The sequence below is a fragment of the Triticum urartu genome, chromosome 5 (genome assembly GCF_003073215.2).
Source record: "Triticum urartu cultivar G1812 chromosome 5, Tu2.1, whole genome shotgun sequence".
NCBI lineage: Eukaryota > Viridiplantae > Streptophyta > Magnoliopsida > Poales > Poaceae > Triticum > Triticum urartu.
The window spans coordinates 89,322,156-89,339,057 of NC_053026.1; positions in this window are offsets into that span (position 1 = coordinate 89,322,156).

The following is a 16,902-nucleotide window of genomic DNA, read 5'->3' on the forward strand; positions in this document are numbered from 1 at the left end:
CGATGTGAGCTGCCATGCTCTTTCCTAGACTCCAAGTTGGTGCATCAAAAGAAAACTCTATGGGCTCAGTGACTGGCATGAACGTCCTTCCTAGAACTTGAACTAGAATCATCTAGCGCTCTTCTTCAGGTAAAGTGGTGTTGTAGGTTCCTGTGAAGCTTGGTACTCCTATGTTCAGGTATCTAGTGACTTCCTTCAAGTGTCGTCCAAAGGGTCTATCTTCATCCGGTTGTGTGAACTTATTCCTTGCATCCGCCATCCTAAAGAGTAGAAAAGATGAGAAGTCAGAAGAGAAGAGAGTGGATAGTGATCTAGGTCTTTTAGCTTAGTGGTCGTGTCCTACAGTCAGCGTGTGCTCTGATACCATCTCTGTAGCGACCAGACCTCAAACAGTCTGATCTCTGTGCTCCGGTGTCATCCCTGGATCAGTAATGCTGACACCACACAGTACTCAGAGGATTTATAGCAGAGTAGCAATCACACACTTATTACATCGAGTGTCTCAATAGAGAACTTATTACAATAAATATGGCTTAAGGCCATCTAATAACGATAACAGCGGAAGGCTTGGAAGATAAGTGAGTCCATCAACTCCAACGGCATCACTGAGTATAAAACCACGACCTAAAACTCCTTAATCGTCATCTGAAAAGTCTGCAACATTAACGTTACAGCCCGAAAACGGGTCAGCACGTGGAATATGCTGGCAATGTAACACATAGGGAGTAATGGAATGAAACAGCTATACTATACGCAAATTTGGCTGGTGGAAAGCTCTATGGTTACAGTTTTGCGTAAAGCCAACTTTCCCTACTTCAAAGGAATAAATTTTATTTAACTATCATGGTAGTTGTTAAAAACTGAGAATGGTTGACAGCATTCTCAATCCCAATTAAGCATCATCATTAAACATAACCCAACAAAATTAATTTAGAGTAACATGTTGAGATTCACATGATAATCCAAGCTAGATACTCAAGATGTCCATAACCGGGGACACGGCTAACCATGATTAGTTTATTACACTCTGCAGAGGTTTGCGCACTTTTCCCCACAAGACTCGATCGCCTCTGTTTGGTTTCTCGCACTACATGGTGTTTGAGAAGACGGATGACCGAGACATAGTCTTTCAGAAGCGCTAGCACCTTACGATCGGGTAGACCGTACCACCTACATCCCCTACATCTGCTAGTCTACCACTGTAAGAGTTCGCACGACTTAGTCAACTATGCTAGAGCCCATAATAGCTTGTGGCTGCACACGGAAGTTTCTAGTATGAATAGTCTCATGATCCCTTTGAGCCTGGGTGGCGGTCCAAAAGAAAACAGGCAAGTCCTACAATACCCAGGTGCCTCAATCCACCCAGATGTGTGTTTAAGTTGCCACCTTAGATAAACCATTAATTCACAATCTCACATCTGCCATGGATATCACTCACCCAATCCACGTCTACTAGCATAGCATGGCATAATAAGCAAACGTAGAAGTAACTCCCAAAGGTTTGATAATAACAGGTAATAGGTACTACCTCATCTACTTCCCATCCCACAATTTAATTAGATCCTAATCATGCAATGTGTGGGGATTGATCTAATGCAATAAAACTGGGTAGTAGAAAAGGTATGATCAAAGTGTTACTTGCCTTGCTGATGATCCGCGAAACCTAGTGATTCGAAGTAACAGGCGGCACACTCCGGGTATTCTATCACAGATAAACAAACAAGCATACAATAAGTACTCATCTAATACACAGGTAAAACTCAAATAAGAGATCTAACCAGAAGGTTCAACTTAAGAACTCCGGTTGGCAAAAAGAATCAAATCGAACGAAACAACAAAAGTCAAAAGGCGAAAGAAAACACTTCGTTCTAGTAATCTGGATCTAGGGCAAATTTTACAGTAGCAAAATCTTGTTTAAGTTGGTTAAATGGATAGAGGGTTTCGAGACAAAACTCTAGGCGCTTGAATCACATGATTCCGATAAACGAGCGAAAATTTATACTATAACGAAAATCGGATCAGGAATCACGATCAGAAAAATCGCGGATTTAATCCGAGAAAAAGAAAACGACGAATGCTCGCTAGAACGAACGAACGGACGAATGCTCGCTATTTAAATAAACCGGAAAAACCGATCTATTTAACAAAACCGAAACTAAAAAAACCAACGAAAACTGATCTATTTTTTAAAAAAAACCATTGGCACGGAAGTCGAGGCACGGCGAACCTCGGCGGCGGCGGCGGAGGGACCGGGTGGCGGCGCGGCTTGGGGCTGGGGCGGCTAGGGTTTCCCCGGGGCTGGGCCTCGGCTTATAAAGGCCCCCTCGGGCCGGAGTCCTAATCGGACACGGCCCGTAGGTCGGTTCGTTTTTTTAATCATTCCGCTCGGAAGAAAAATAAAAAGAAATACTAAACAGACTCCAAAAATTCCGAAATAAATTTTCACGGGCTTCTAAAATCAAGCCGCACAAGGTGAACATTTATTTGGGACCTAAATGCAATTTTGAAAAACGCACATTTTTCTTAAATTCAAATAAAACACCGAAAAACTCCGAAATAAAATCTTATTTGATTTTATTATTAAATCCTAAATATTTCTTTATTTTGGGAAAGTCATTTTATTCCCTCTCTCATATTGTTGTAATAGAAATAATTGATGATAAAATAAATAAAATCAAATGATCCTATCCTCAAAATTTGAGAAAACTCAAATATGAAAATAACGAAATCCCCAACTCTCTCCGTGGGTCATTGAGTTGCGTAGAATTTCTAGGATCAACCAAAATGCAAAATAAAATATGGTATGCATTGATGATCTAATGTATAACATTCGAAATTGAAAATTTGCGATGTTACAGAGGGAGCGAGGGAAGAGACGTGGTGGCTCACCAGGAGCCGTAGGGAAGTGGCAGTGTGCGCGGGGAGGCGCGGAGCATCCAGAATCGACGACGAGGTCTTGCAGTGCCCGTCGAGGAGGAATACGCAGGGGATCCGGCGCTGGGGTGGCTCCCTCCTTGAGGTCGTCGGTGCAGACGAAGCAGAAGACAGTTGTGGGGCTCGCGGGCAAATCGGGGCGGCTAGGAGGGCATGGGGGCCGCGGTGGCGCAGCAACGCGGCGACGACAGTGTGTTGCGGCGAGGCGAATCTGGAGAAGGGGGCAAGGCCAGAGGGAGAGAGGGGAGAGGGGGCGTCTAGGAGAGTGAGTGGGTGCGGGGAGCCCGCGGGGTCGAGGGGACGTCGACCTTATCCCTTCCCCGGCGGGGACGGGGACAGGGTTCGGTGGCGACCAGCGAGCGCGGTCGCTGGGTCAGGTGAACAGAGAGGAGGGAGGCGACCGGGGGAGGTGGACTGCTGGGTTGGGCCGCCCAGATGACTAAGGCCCAGGGGGTCGGGGGGGTTCTTTTTCTTTTTTACTTTTGCTCTTTTCTTTTTACAGAAAATGCATGGTAATATTTGGGGTGCCAAAAGGATTTTGTAAAATGTGGGACTTGGCCACATAATTAAATTGCAATAGTTAGCACTGCCATAACAAGGTTGTGAGGCTTTTGAAATAGTTTGAAATTTTTATAAATTAAAAAGCCATTTAATCTATTGTTTTAGCCACTGCTTTAATTGGTTTAGTCCATTTAAACACCTTGCAAAAAGTTGGTTCACCACCAATATTAACAAATGATTATTTGCCACATGATGAACATTTTAGTTTTCATGTCAGACAGATATGGATTTTTGACTTCAGATTGGATTTGAATTTGAATTGTGATTTGGATCGAGTGAAGATTAGCCACAGTAGTGTGATGACATGGCACCATCAATAGGGAGATTACTGTAGCATGACACTGGGGGTGTTACAGCTTCTTCTCTCTCTTTGGATCTCAATACAATGTTCTCCTTGATCTTCTTAGAGATCTATTTGATGTAACTCTTTTTGCGGTGTGTTTGTCGAGATCCGATGAATTTTGGGTTTATAATCAAGTTTATATTCGAACAATATTTGATTCATCTCTGAAATCTTTTATGTATGATTGGTTATCTTTGCAAGTCTCTTTGAATTATCAGTTTGGTTTGGCCTACTAGATTGATCTTTCTTGCAATGGGAGAAGAGCTTAGCTTTGGGTTCAATCTTGCGGTGTCCTTTTCCAGTGACAGCAGGGGCAGCAAGGCACGTATTGTATTGTTGCCATCGAGGATAAAAAGATGGTGTTTATATCATATTGCTTGAGTTTATCCATCTACATCATGTCATCTTGCCTAATGTGTTACTCTGTTCTTATGAACTTAATACTCTACATGCATGCTGGATAGCGGTCGATGTGTCGAGTAATAGTAGTAGATGCGGAATCGTTTCGGTCTACTTGTCGCGGACGTGATGCCTATATACATGATCATGCCAAGATATTCTCACAATTATGCACTTTTCTATCAATTGCTCGACAGTAATTTGTTCACCCACCGTAATACTTATGCCATCTTGAGAGAAGCCACTAGTGAAACCTATGGCCCCCGGGTCTATCTTCCATCATATAAGTTTCCAATCTATTTTACTTTGCAATCTTTACTTTCAATCTATATCATACAAATACCAAAAATATTTATCTTATTATTATTATCTCTATCAGATCTCACTCTCGAAAGTGACCGTGAAGGGATTGACAACCCCTTTATCGCGTTGGTTGCGAGGTTCTTATTTTTTTGTGTAGGTACGAGGGACTTGCATGTAGTCTCCTACTGGATGGATACCTTGGTTCTCAAAAACTGAGGGAAATACTTATGCTACTTTGATGCATCACCCCTTCCTCTTCAAGGGAAAACCAATGCAGTGCTCAAGAGGTAGCAAGAAGGATTTCTGGCGCTGTTGCTGGGGAGATCTACTCACAAGTCAAGACATACCAAGTACCCATCACAAACTCTTATCCCTCGCATTACATTATTTTCCATTTGCCTCTCGTTTTCCTCTCCCCCACTTCACCCTTGGCATTTTATTCGCCATCTTTTTCCGTTCCCCTTCTCTTTTCCGTTCATCTCTTTTCGCTTGCCTCTTGTGTGCTTGTTTGTTGGATTGTTTGTCACGATGGCTCAAGATAAATACTAAATTTTGTGATTTTTCCAATACCAATAATAATGATTTTATTTGCACTCCGATTGCTCCTCTTACCGATGTCGAATCTTGTGAAATTAATGCTGCTTTGCTGAATCTTGTCATGAAAGATCTGTTTTCCGGCCTTCCTAGTGAAGATGCCACTACCCATCTGAATAGCTTTGTTGATCTGTGTGATATGCAAAAGAAGAAAGATGTGGATAATGATATCGTTAAATTGAAGCTATTTCTGTTTTCACTTAGAGATCATGCTAAAACTTGGTTTTCTTCTTTGCCTAAAAATAGTATTGATTCATGGAATAAATGCAAAGATGTTTTTATCTCTAAGTATTTTTCTCCTGCCAAGATCATCTCTCTTAGAAATGATGTTATGAATTTTAAGCAACTTCATCATGAACATGTTGCACAAACATGGGAGAGGATGAAATTAATGATACGTAATTGCCCTACACATGGTTTGAATCTTTGGATGAATATACAAATTTTTTATGTCGGATTGAATTGAATTTTGCTTCTAGAAATCTTTTAGATTCGGCCGCGGGAGGCACTTTTATGGAAATCACTCTAGGAGAAGCTACCAAACTCCTAGATAATATTATGGTTAATTATTCTCAATGGCACACTGAAAGATCTACTAGTAAAAAGGTGCATGCAATAGAAGAAATTAATGTTTTGAGTGGAAAGATGGATGAACTTATGAAATTGTTTGCTAATAAGAGTGTTTCTTCAGATCCTAATGATTTGCCTTTGTCTACTTTGATTGAGAATAATAATGAATCTATGGATGTGAATTTTTTTGGTAGGAACAATTTTGGTAATAATGCGTATAGAGGTAATTTTAATCCTAGGACGTTTCCTAGTAATTCCTCGAATAATTATGGTAATTCCTACAACAATTCTTATGGAAATTATAATAAGATGCCCTCTGATTTTGAATCTAATATTAAAGAATTTATTAGTTCGCAAAAGAGTTTCAATGCTTTGACTGAAGAAAAACTGTCTAAGATGGATGAGTTGGCTAGGAACGTGGATAGAATTTCTCTTGATGTTGATTCTTTGAAACTTATATCTAGTCCACCTAATCATGATATCAATGAGTCTCTCAAAGCTATGAGAATTTCCATTGATGAGTGCAAATAAAGAACCGCTAGGATGCGTGCTAAAAAAGATTGCTTTGTTAAAGCATGTTCTTCTAGTTTTGATAATAATAAGGATGAAGATCTAAAAGTGATTGATGTGTCACCTATTAAATCTTTGTTTTGCGATATGAATCTTGATAATGATGGGATTGGAGATGAGTCAACTTTAGTTAAAAGGCATCCCAATGATTCGGAGTTTTTGGATCTTGATGCAAAAATTGATAAAAGTGGGATTGGAGAGGTCAAAAGTTTACATAGCAATGAACCCACTATTTTGGATTTCAAGGAATTTAATTATGATAATTGTTCTTTAATAGATTGTATTTCCTTGTTGCAATCCGTGCTAAATTCTCCGCATGCTTAGAATCAAAATAAAGCTTTTACTAAACATATCGTTGATGCTTTAGTGCAATCTTATGAAGAAAATCTTGAATTGGAAGTTTCTATCTCTAGAAAACTTTATGATGAGTGGGAACCCACTATTAAAATTAAAATTAAAGATCTTGAATACTACGCTTTATGTGATTTTGGTGCTAGCGTTTCCACGATTCCAAAAACTTTGTGTGATGTGTTAGGTTTTCGTGAATTTGATGATTGTTCTTTAAATTTGCACCTCACGGATTCCACTATTAAGAAACCTATGGGAAGAATTAATGATGTTCTTATCATTGCAAATAGGAATTATGTGCCCGTAGATTTCATTGTTCTTGACATTGATTGCAATCCTTCATGTCTCATTATTCTTGGTAAACCTTTCCTTAGAACGATTGGTGCAATTATTGATATGAAGGAAGGAAATATTAGATTCCAATTTTAATTAAGGAAAGGCATGGAACACTTTCCAAGAAAGAAAATTAAATTACCTTATGAATCTATTATGAGAGCCACTTATGGATTGCATACCAAAGATGATAATACTTAGATCTATTCTTGCTTTTATGCCTAGCTAGGAGCATTAAACGATAGCGCTTGTTGGGAGGCAACCCAATTTTATTTTTGTCTCTTGCTTTTTGGTTCTGTTTAGTAATAAATAATTCATATAGCCTCTGTTTATATGTGGTTTTATGCTTTTAATTAGTGTTTGTGCCAAGTAGGACCTTTGGGAAGACTTGGGGAAAGTCTTTGTGATCTTGCTGTAAAAAACAGAAACTTTAGCGCTCATGATATTTGCTGCCATTTTTTACTGGCGAGTGCGATTAGGTTGATTCTTTTTGCATATGATTAATAGATAAATTACTCATTCCAGTAATTTATTTTAGAATTTTTAGAGTTACAGAAGTTTTCGAAAACTACAGATTACTACAGGCTGTTCTGTTTTTGACAGATTCTGTTTTTCGTGTGTTGTTTGCTTATTTTGATGCATCTATGGCTAGTATCGGAGGTTATGAACCATAGAGAAGTTGAAATACAGTAGGTTTAACACCAAAATAAATAAAGAATGAGTTCATTACATTACCTTAAGGGGTGGTTTGTTTTCTTATACTAACGGAGCTCATGAGATTTTCTGTTTAAGTTTTGTGTTGTGAAGTTTTCAAGTTTTGGGTAAAGATTTGATGGATTATGGAACAAGGAGTGGCAAGAGCCTAAGCTTGGGGATGCCCAAGGAACCCCAAGGTAAAATTCAAGGATAACCAAAATCCTAAGCTTGGGGATGCCCCGGATGGCATCCCCTCTTTCGTCTTCTTCTATCGGTAACTTCACTTGAGGCTATATTTTTATTCACCACATGATATGTGTTTTTCTTGGAGCGTCTTGTATGATTTGAGTCTTTGCTTTTTAGTTTACCACAATCATCCTTATGTACACACCTTTTGGGAGATACACACATGAATTGAAATTTATTAGAATACTCTATTTGCTTCACTTATATCTTTTGAGGTAGATAATTTTGCTCTAGTGCTTCACTTATATCTTTTAGAGCACGATGGTGATTTTATTTTATAGAAATTATTGATCTCTCATGCTTCACTTATATCATTTTGAGAGTACCTTAGAACAGCATGGTAATTTTCTTTCGTTATGAAACTAGTCCTAATATGATAGGCATCCAAGAGGGTATAATAAAAACTATCATAGAAAGTGCATTGAATACTATGAGAAGTTTGATACTTGATAATTGTTTTGAGATATAAAGGTGGTGATATTAGATTGTGCTAGTTTAGTAGTTGTGAATTTGAGAAATACTTGTGTTGAATATTGCATGTCCCGTAGCATGCACGTATGGTAACCGTTGTGTAACAAATTTGAAACATGAGGTGTTCTTTGATTGTCTTCCTTATGAGTGGTGGCCGGGGACGAGCGATGGTCTTTTCCTACCAATCTACCCCCTAGGAGCATGCGTGTAGTGCTTGGTTTTTGATGACTTGTAGATTTTTGCAATAAGTATGTGAGTTCTTTATGACTAATGTTGAGTCCATGGATTATACGCACTCTCACCTTCCATCATTGCTAGCCTCTTCAGTACCGTGCATTGCCCTTTCTCACCTTGAAAGTTGGTACAAACTTCGCCGGTGCATCCAAACCCCGTGATATGGTACGCTCTATCACACATAAACCTCCTTATATCTTCCTCAAAACAGCCACCATACCTACCTATTATGGCATTTCCATAGCCATTTTGAGATATATTGCCATGCAACTTTCCACCGTTTCATTCATGACACGCTTCACCATTGTCATATTGCTTTGCATGATCATGTAGTTAACATCGTATTTGTGGCAAAGACACCATGCATCTATACCTACTATTAAAGGGAATAGGTACTCTTGGTTTGGTTTAGTCCTTTACGTTTGGTTTACACACGTTAAGCGAACTGGGCCAGTTACTTGTATGTTGATGGGTCTTTTATGGGCTTTCATAGAGAGACCGCGTGGGTCAAAATAAATCAACATTGTGGGAATTGAACACAAGACCTCATGTCTATCTCTTAGATGTAACCACAAAAGACTTATGTACCTTTCATATTTACTAATCCTAACTCACTCTAAATATACGAGTGGCAGTCATCATGTTTATTTTTTTGCGAGAAAAGGAGTTGATATTAAAATGGCCAAATTACTGAAAGGTCCACATAGAAAAAGAAATTACAACCAAGCCCCTTTGCGACCCGACCACGCCGGCGCCGTGGACGAGCCGGTGATGCGCTGTTTGCCGCTGCTCGCTAACGCCTTGGATCGAAGTAGCCCCCGGGCGTAAAGGTAAGTCTCTGATCAACGGTCCCTGAGGACCTACACCCATGGCCGTCGTCGTCGTCGCATCGCCCAACATCACCTTCCTTCTCCAGATCTTCAACCACCGGAATCTCCATCCCTCGATCTCCGGCACGGGGGAACCGTGCAGCAGCGAGCATGAAGAAAGGAGCTGGTCCACCGCGGAGCTCCACCGAAACTTCACCGTCGAAGGGGAGAACAAAACCTGCAAAAGCCAATCCAGCCGCACCGCCGCCTCGACGACGCCACCGGCTGGCTCCCTAGGCACTCCTACACTATGTACATGTTGCAAATCGGGCCTCCCCCGTCCTCCCGCCGCCAGAGCGTCCGACGAAGGGCAAGGGAGCCGCCGATTCGGCAACGGCGAGGTGGAGAGCCCGGGGTTCGCACAAATCGCCCTTCGTTCCTGTAGATGGGGAAGGGTGAGGTCCAATGCTCATGTTTAGGGAGAGCTAATTAAGCGAATGAGCTAATAAAGGAAGGATTGTGGGCTTAAATATAATATTTGAACGAATGTGGCTAATTAAAGAAAGGATTATGGGTAAATCAGTGGAATAACTATTAGAAAGATTGTTGTCTTAATAAATTCTACATGAAGGATTTGAGGTAAAAAGGTAGGATAGTTAAAAGAAAGGATCTATAGGCCTTAATGAGTTGGGGCTACTAAATTAGAAAAGGAAGGATTTGATTCTCGACTAAAACGAGTGAGGACTTCATGGTAATTAATGAAAGGATCATACTTAAATGTCATTAAAAAGGATTGTATTTAAATGAAATCAGTGGGACATTACGCCCCGCAAAGAAAATATGAACACGACTAAATTGCAACATATTTTTTATGTTCATTTTGTAGAAGGACTATGCTGCGTTGCAACATGTTCTTCATAATGAATCCGATGTTGTGGGACATTATACTTGTGCAAAACATCGATTTTCCCCGTTGCAACGCACGGGCATATGTGCTAGAAATTTATCATACATGTCACTCTTGATTCATTGACCTTCCCGGTACACCGGCGGAGGCATTTATATAGAGTCATACTTTGTTCTAGTATCAAGTTGTAATCATTGAGTTGTAAATAAATAGAAGTGTGATGATCATCATTAATAGAGCATTGTCCCAAAAAAGAGAAAGGCCAAATAAAAAAAGAAAGGCCCAAAAAAAGAAAAAAATAAAAAGAAATAAAAAGGGGCAATGCTACTATCCTTTTTTCCACACTTGTGCTTCAAAGTAGCACCATGATCTTTATGATAGAAAGTCTCTTGTTTTGTCACTTTCATATACTAGTGGGAATTTTTCATTATAGAATTTGGCTTGTATATTCCAACAATGGGCTTCCTCAAATGTCCTAGGTCTTCGTGAGAAAGGAAGTTGGATGCACACCCACTTAGTTTCTTTTGTTGAGCTTTCATACATTTATAGCTCTAGTGCATCCGTTGCATGGCAATCCCTACTCCTTGCATTGACATCAATTGATGGGCATCTCCTTAGCCCGTTGATTAGCCTCGTCGATGTGAGACTTTCTCTTTTTTTGTCTTCTCCACATAACCCCCTATCATTATTCTATTCCACCCATAGTGCTATATCCATGGCTCACACTCATGTACTGCGTGAAAGTTGAAAAAAGTTTGAGATTACTAAAGTATGAAACAATTTCTTGGCTTGTCATAGGGGTTGTGCAAGATGAGAAGATTCTTGTGTGACGAAAATGGAGCAAGACCAAACTATATGATTTTGTAGGGATGAACTTTCTTTTGCCATGTTATTTTGAGAAGACATAATTGCTTAATTAGTATGCTTGAAGTATTATTATTTTTATGTCAAGATTAAACTTTTGTCTTGAATCTCTCAGATCTGAATATTCATGCCACAATAAATAAAATTACATTGACAATTATGCTAGGTAGCATTCCACATCAAAAATTCTGTTTTTATCATTTACCTACTCGAGGACGAGCAGGAATGAAGCTTGGGGATGCTTGATACCTCTCCAACGTATCTATAATCTTTGATTGTTCCATGCTATTATATTATTTGTTTTGGATGTTAATGGGCTTATTTATACACTTTTATATTAGTTTTGGGACTAACCTACTAACCCAAGGCTCAGTGCAAATTGTTTTTTTTCCTATTTCAGTGTTTCGCAGAAAAGGAATATCATACGGAATCGAAACGGAATAAAACCTTCGGGAGAGTTATTTTTGGAACAAACATGATCTAGGGGACTTGGATTGGATGTCAAGCAACCAACGAGGAGGCCCCGAGGCAGGGGCGCGCCTACCCCCCTGGGCGCGCCCTCCACCCTCGCGGGCCCCTCGGGGCTCCACCGACCTACTTCTTCCTCCTATATATATTCATATACCCCGAAAAACCCCCAGGAGCACCACAAAAACCTATTTCCACCGCCGCAACCTTCTGTACCCAAGAGATCCCATCTTGGGCCTTTTCCGGAGCTCCACCAGAGGGGGAATCGATCACGGAGGGCCTCTACATCAACTCCATGGCCCCTCCGATGATGTGTGAGTAGTTTACCTCAGACCTTCGGGTCCATAGTTATTAGCTAGAAGGCTTCTTCTCTCTCTTTGGATCTCAATACAATGTTCTCCTTGATCTTCTTGGAGATCTATTTGATGTAACTCTTTTTGCGGTGTGTTTGTCGAGATCCGATGAATTGTGGGTTTATGATCAAGTTTATCTTTGAACAATATTTGATTCTTCTCTGAAATCTTTTATGTATGATTGGTTATCTTTGCAAGTCTCTTCGAATTATCAGTTTGGTTTGGCCTACTAGATTGATCTTTCTTGCAATGGGAGAAGTGCTTAGCTTTGGGTTCAATCTTGAAGTGTCCTTTCCCAGTGACAGCAGGGGCAGCAAGGCACGTGTTGGATTGTTGCCATCGAGGATAAAAATATGGGGTTTATATCATATTTCTTGAGTTTATCCCTCTACATCATGTCATCTTGCCTAATGCGTTACTCTGTTCTTATGAACTTAATACTCTAGATGCATGCTGATAACCCGCAAGTATAGGGGATCGCAACAGTTTTCGAGGGTGAAGTATTCAACCCAAATTTATTGATTCGACCCAAGGGGAGCCAAAGAATACTCTCAAGTATTAGCAGCTGAGTTGTCAATTCAACCACACCTGGAAACTTAATATCTGCAGCAAAGTATTTAGTAGCAAAGTAATATGATAGTAGTGATAATGGTAACAAAAGGTAACGATAGTAAAAGCAATGTTTTTGGTATTTTGTAGTGATGATAGCAATAGCAACGGGAAAGTAAATAAGCGAAGAACAATATGTGGAAAGCTCATAGGCAATGGATCGGTGATGGAGAATTATGCCGGATGCGGTTCATCATGTAACAGTCATAACCTAGGGTGACACAGAACTAGCTCTAGTTCGTCAATGTAATGTAGGCATGTATTCCGAATATAGTCATACGTGCTTATGGAAAAGAACTTGCATGACATCTTTTGTCCTACCCTCCCGTGGCAGCGGGGTCCTTACAGAAACTAAGGGATATTAGGGCCTCCTTTTAATAGAGAACCAGAACAAAGCATTAACACATAGTGAATACATGAACTCCTCAAACTACGGTCATCACCGGTAAGTATCCCTATTATTTTCACTTCGGGGTTAATGGATCATAACACATAATAGGTGACTATAGAGGTTCAAGATAGGATCAAGAACACTCATATATTGATGAAAACATAATAGGTTCAGATATGAAATCATGGCACTCGGGCCCTAGTGACAAGCATTAAGTTTAGCAAAGTCATAGCAACATCAATCTCAGAACATAGTGGACACTAGGGATCAAACCCTAACAAAACTAACTCGATTACATGATAGATCCCATCCAACCCATCACCGTCCAGCAAGCCTACGATGGAATTACTCACGCACGGTGGTGAGCATCATGAAATTGGTGATTGAGGATGGTTGATGATGGCGATGGCGATGGATTCCCCTCTCCGGAGCCCCGAACGGACTCCAGATCAGCCCTCCCGCGAGGTTTTAGGGCTTGGCGGCGGCTCCGTATCGTAAAACGCGATGATTTCTTCTCTCTGATTTTTTTCTCCCCAAAACACAATATATGGAGTTGGAGTTGGAGTTGGAGAGGCAACAGGGGGCCCACGAGGTCGGCAGCACACCCTAGGGGGGCAGGCGCGCCCCCACCCTCTCGTGGAGAGGTGGTGGGCCCCCTGGCCTTCATCTTTTGCAGGTATTTTTCTTATTTTCTGAAAAGTGGCTCCGTGAAGTTTTAGGTCATTCCGAGAATGTTTGTTTCTGCACATAAATAACACCATGGTAATTCTGCTGAAAACAGCGTCAGTCCAGGTTAGTTCCATTCAAATCATGCAAGTTAGAGTCCAAAACAAGGGCAAAAGTGTTTGGAAAAGTAGATATGACGGAGACGTATCAACTCCTCCAAGCTTAAACCTTTGCTTGTCCTCAAGCAATTCAGTTGATAAACTGAAAGTGATAAAGAAAAACTTATACAAACTCTGTTTGCTCTTGTTGTTGTAAATATGTAAAGCCATCATTCATGTTTTCAACAAAGATTATAACTAACCACATTCGCAATAACGCATAGGTCTCAAGTTTACTCATATCAATAGCATAATCAACTAGCGAGCCATAATAATAAATTGTAACACCCACGATGCGGCTATATCTCCCACGTGTCGAAGCACGACTTAGAGGCATAAACGCATTGTAAGCAATGTCGCAAGTGGGGTAATCTCCACACAACCCATGTACTGAATAAGAAAAGAGATACATAGTTGGCTTACAATCGCCACGTCACACAATGCATAAATATATCATTACAATCATCCAGATACAATCAAGGTCCGACTACGGAACCAAAATAAAGACAACCCCAAATGCATAATGTCCCCGATCGCCCCAACTGGGCACCACTACTGATCGTCTGGAAAGGAAACATAGTATCGTCCTGAGTCCTCATCGAACTCCCACTTGAGCTCAGTCGAATCTCCTGGAGCGGTATCATCAGTCCCTGCATCTGTTTTTGGAAGTAATCTGTGAGTCACGGGGACTCAGCAATCTCACACCCTCGCGATCAAGACTATTTAAGCTTATAGGTAGGTAAAAGGTATGAGGTGGAGCTGCAGCAAGCACTAGCATATATGGTGGCTAACATACGCAAATGAGAGCGAGAACAGAAGGCAAGGAACGGTCGAGAAACCATGATCAAGAAGTGATCCTAGAACAGCCTACGATCAAGCATAACACGAGACCGTGTTCTCTTCCCGGACTCCGCCAAAAAGAGACCATCACGGCCACACACTCTGTTGATTCAGTTTAAATAAGTTAAGTTTCAGGTTTTCTACAACCGGACATTAACAAATTCCCATCTGCCCATAACCGTGGGCACGGCTTTCGAAAGTTCAAATCCCTGCAGGGGTGTCCCAACTTAGCCCATCACAAACTCTCACGGTCAACGAAGGATATTCCTTCTCCCAAGACAATCCGATCAGACTCGGAATCCCAGTTACAAGACATCTCAACAATGGTAAAACTAAACCAGCAAAGCCACCCGAATGTGCCGACAAATCCCGATAGGAGCTGCACATATCTCGTTCTCAGGGCACAACGGATGAGACTAGCTACGAGTAAAACCAACCCTCAAGTTTCCCCGAGGTGGCCCCGCAGGCAGCTTAGTTTGGACCAACACTCAGAGGAGCAGTGGCCCGGGGGTTTAAAATAAAGATGACCCTTGAGACTGCGGAACCCAAGGGAAAAAGAGGCTAGGTGGCGAATGGTAAAACCAAGGTTGGTCCTTGCTGGAGGAGTTTTATTCAAGGCCAACTGTCAAGGGGTTCCCATTATAACCCAACCGTGTAAGGAATGCAAAATCAAGGAACATAACACCGGTATGACAGAAACTAGGGCGGCAAGAGTGGAACAAAACACCAGGCATAAGGCCGAGCCTTCCACCCTTTACCAAGTATATAGATGCATTAAAATAGACAATATATAATAATGATATCCCAACAATAAACATGTTCCAACAAGGAACAAACTCCAATCTTCACCTGCAACTAGCAACGCTATAAGAGGGGCTGAGCAAAGCGGTAACATAGCCAAACAACGGTTTGCTAGGACAAGGTGGGTTAGAGGTTTGACATGGCAATATGGGAGGAATGATAAGCAAGTGGTAGGTATCGTAGCATAGGCATAGAAAAAGAGCGAGCATCTAGGAAGCAAAGATAGAAGTGATTTCAAGGGTATGGTCATCTTGCCTGCAAAGTTCTCCGAGTTGACGTTAGCTTGATCCTCGTAAGCGTACTCAACTGGTTCCTCGATCACGTACTCGTCTCCCGCCTCTACCCAAAGCAAGAACACAAGCAAAGGGAGACACAATCAACCACGTGCAATGCGCAAGCAACATGATGCAAAACATGGCATGATATGCGGGACGTGATATGCAATGCATATGCATGCTTCAGAAAGGAAAGATTGAACCTGGCCTCAACATGGAAAACCAAGAGTTTCGCTGGAAAGATGAGTTGATTTCGGTCGAAATCGATATAAAGATCACCGGAATCGGATGCACGATTTGCAAATGGCAAGCAAAACAATAATGGCGCAAAGCTGCGATTAACAGCACGAGGCCATCTAAATGCATCAAGAACAACAAGATATTGCACTCTAACATAACAACAAATCACATGGCAGTGATCCACTCAAGATGCTTGACAAAATATGAACACTGAGCTACGCCTAATTCACACAATAGCAGGTTCAAACAAGCATGGCAAAAATGCAAAAGATAACAGGTTACACACTTAGTGAAATTAACAACATGTCAGGAATTTAACATCAGGAAGAAATGTTTAGAGCAAGATAACAACATGCTACAGGAACAAATCATGGAAAAGCAAGGCATGACATGAAGCTACTCAAAGCATACACCAAAATTCCCTTACTGACCATAAGCCAAAAGGGATCAGAAAATATAATGGCAACCATATGAACATAGAAACTTTCGTTAACAGATTCAGACTTAGTAGAAAACTGGAACCTGGCAAAACGGATTCACGTAGGCATGTTTACGAGCTCGATGCACTCACCACAAAGCATTGCATGACAAACTAAGAATACACCCAGCAAGTAGACATGGCATAGAAGCTAAACATGGCAAGAACACTCTCATAGCATGCACGGATCAACTACAACAACCTCGGCAAAATTGCTTAACATGTAAACAATCTGCCAGGAACATTTTATAGCAAAAGTAGAGCAAGATTGAGTCATCCTAGAGCACTCCATAATTGCAAACAAAGACATGGATGGATAGAGCACAACATTATATCAAAATGACCCTAACTAAACATGCTCAAACGAGCCATGGATCACTCTATAGCAACATGAATACATGGCATAAAAATATTAACAGGGCAAAAACATGGAAGATTTCT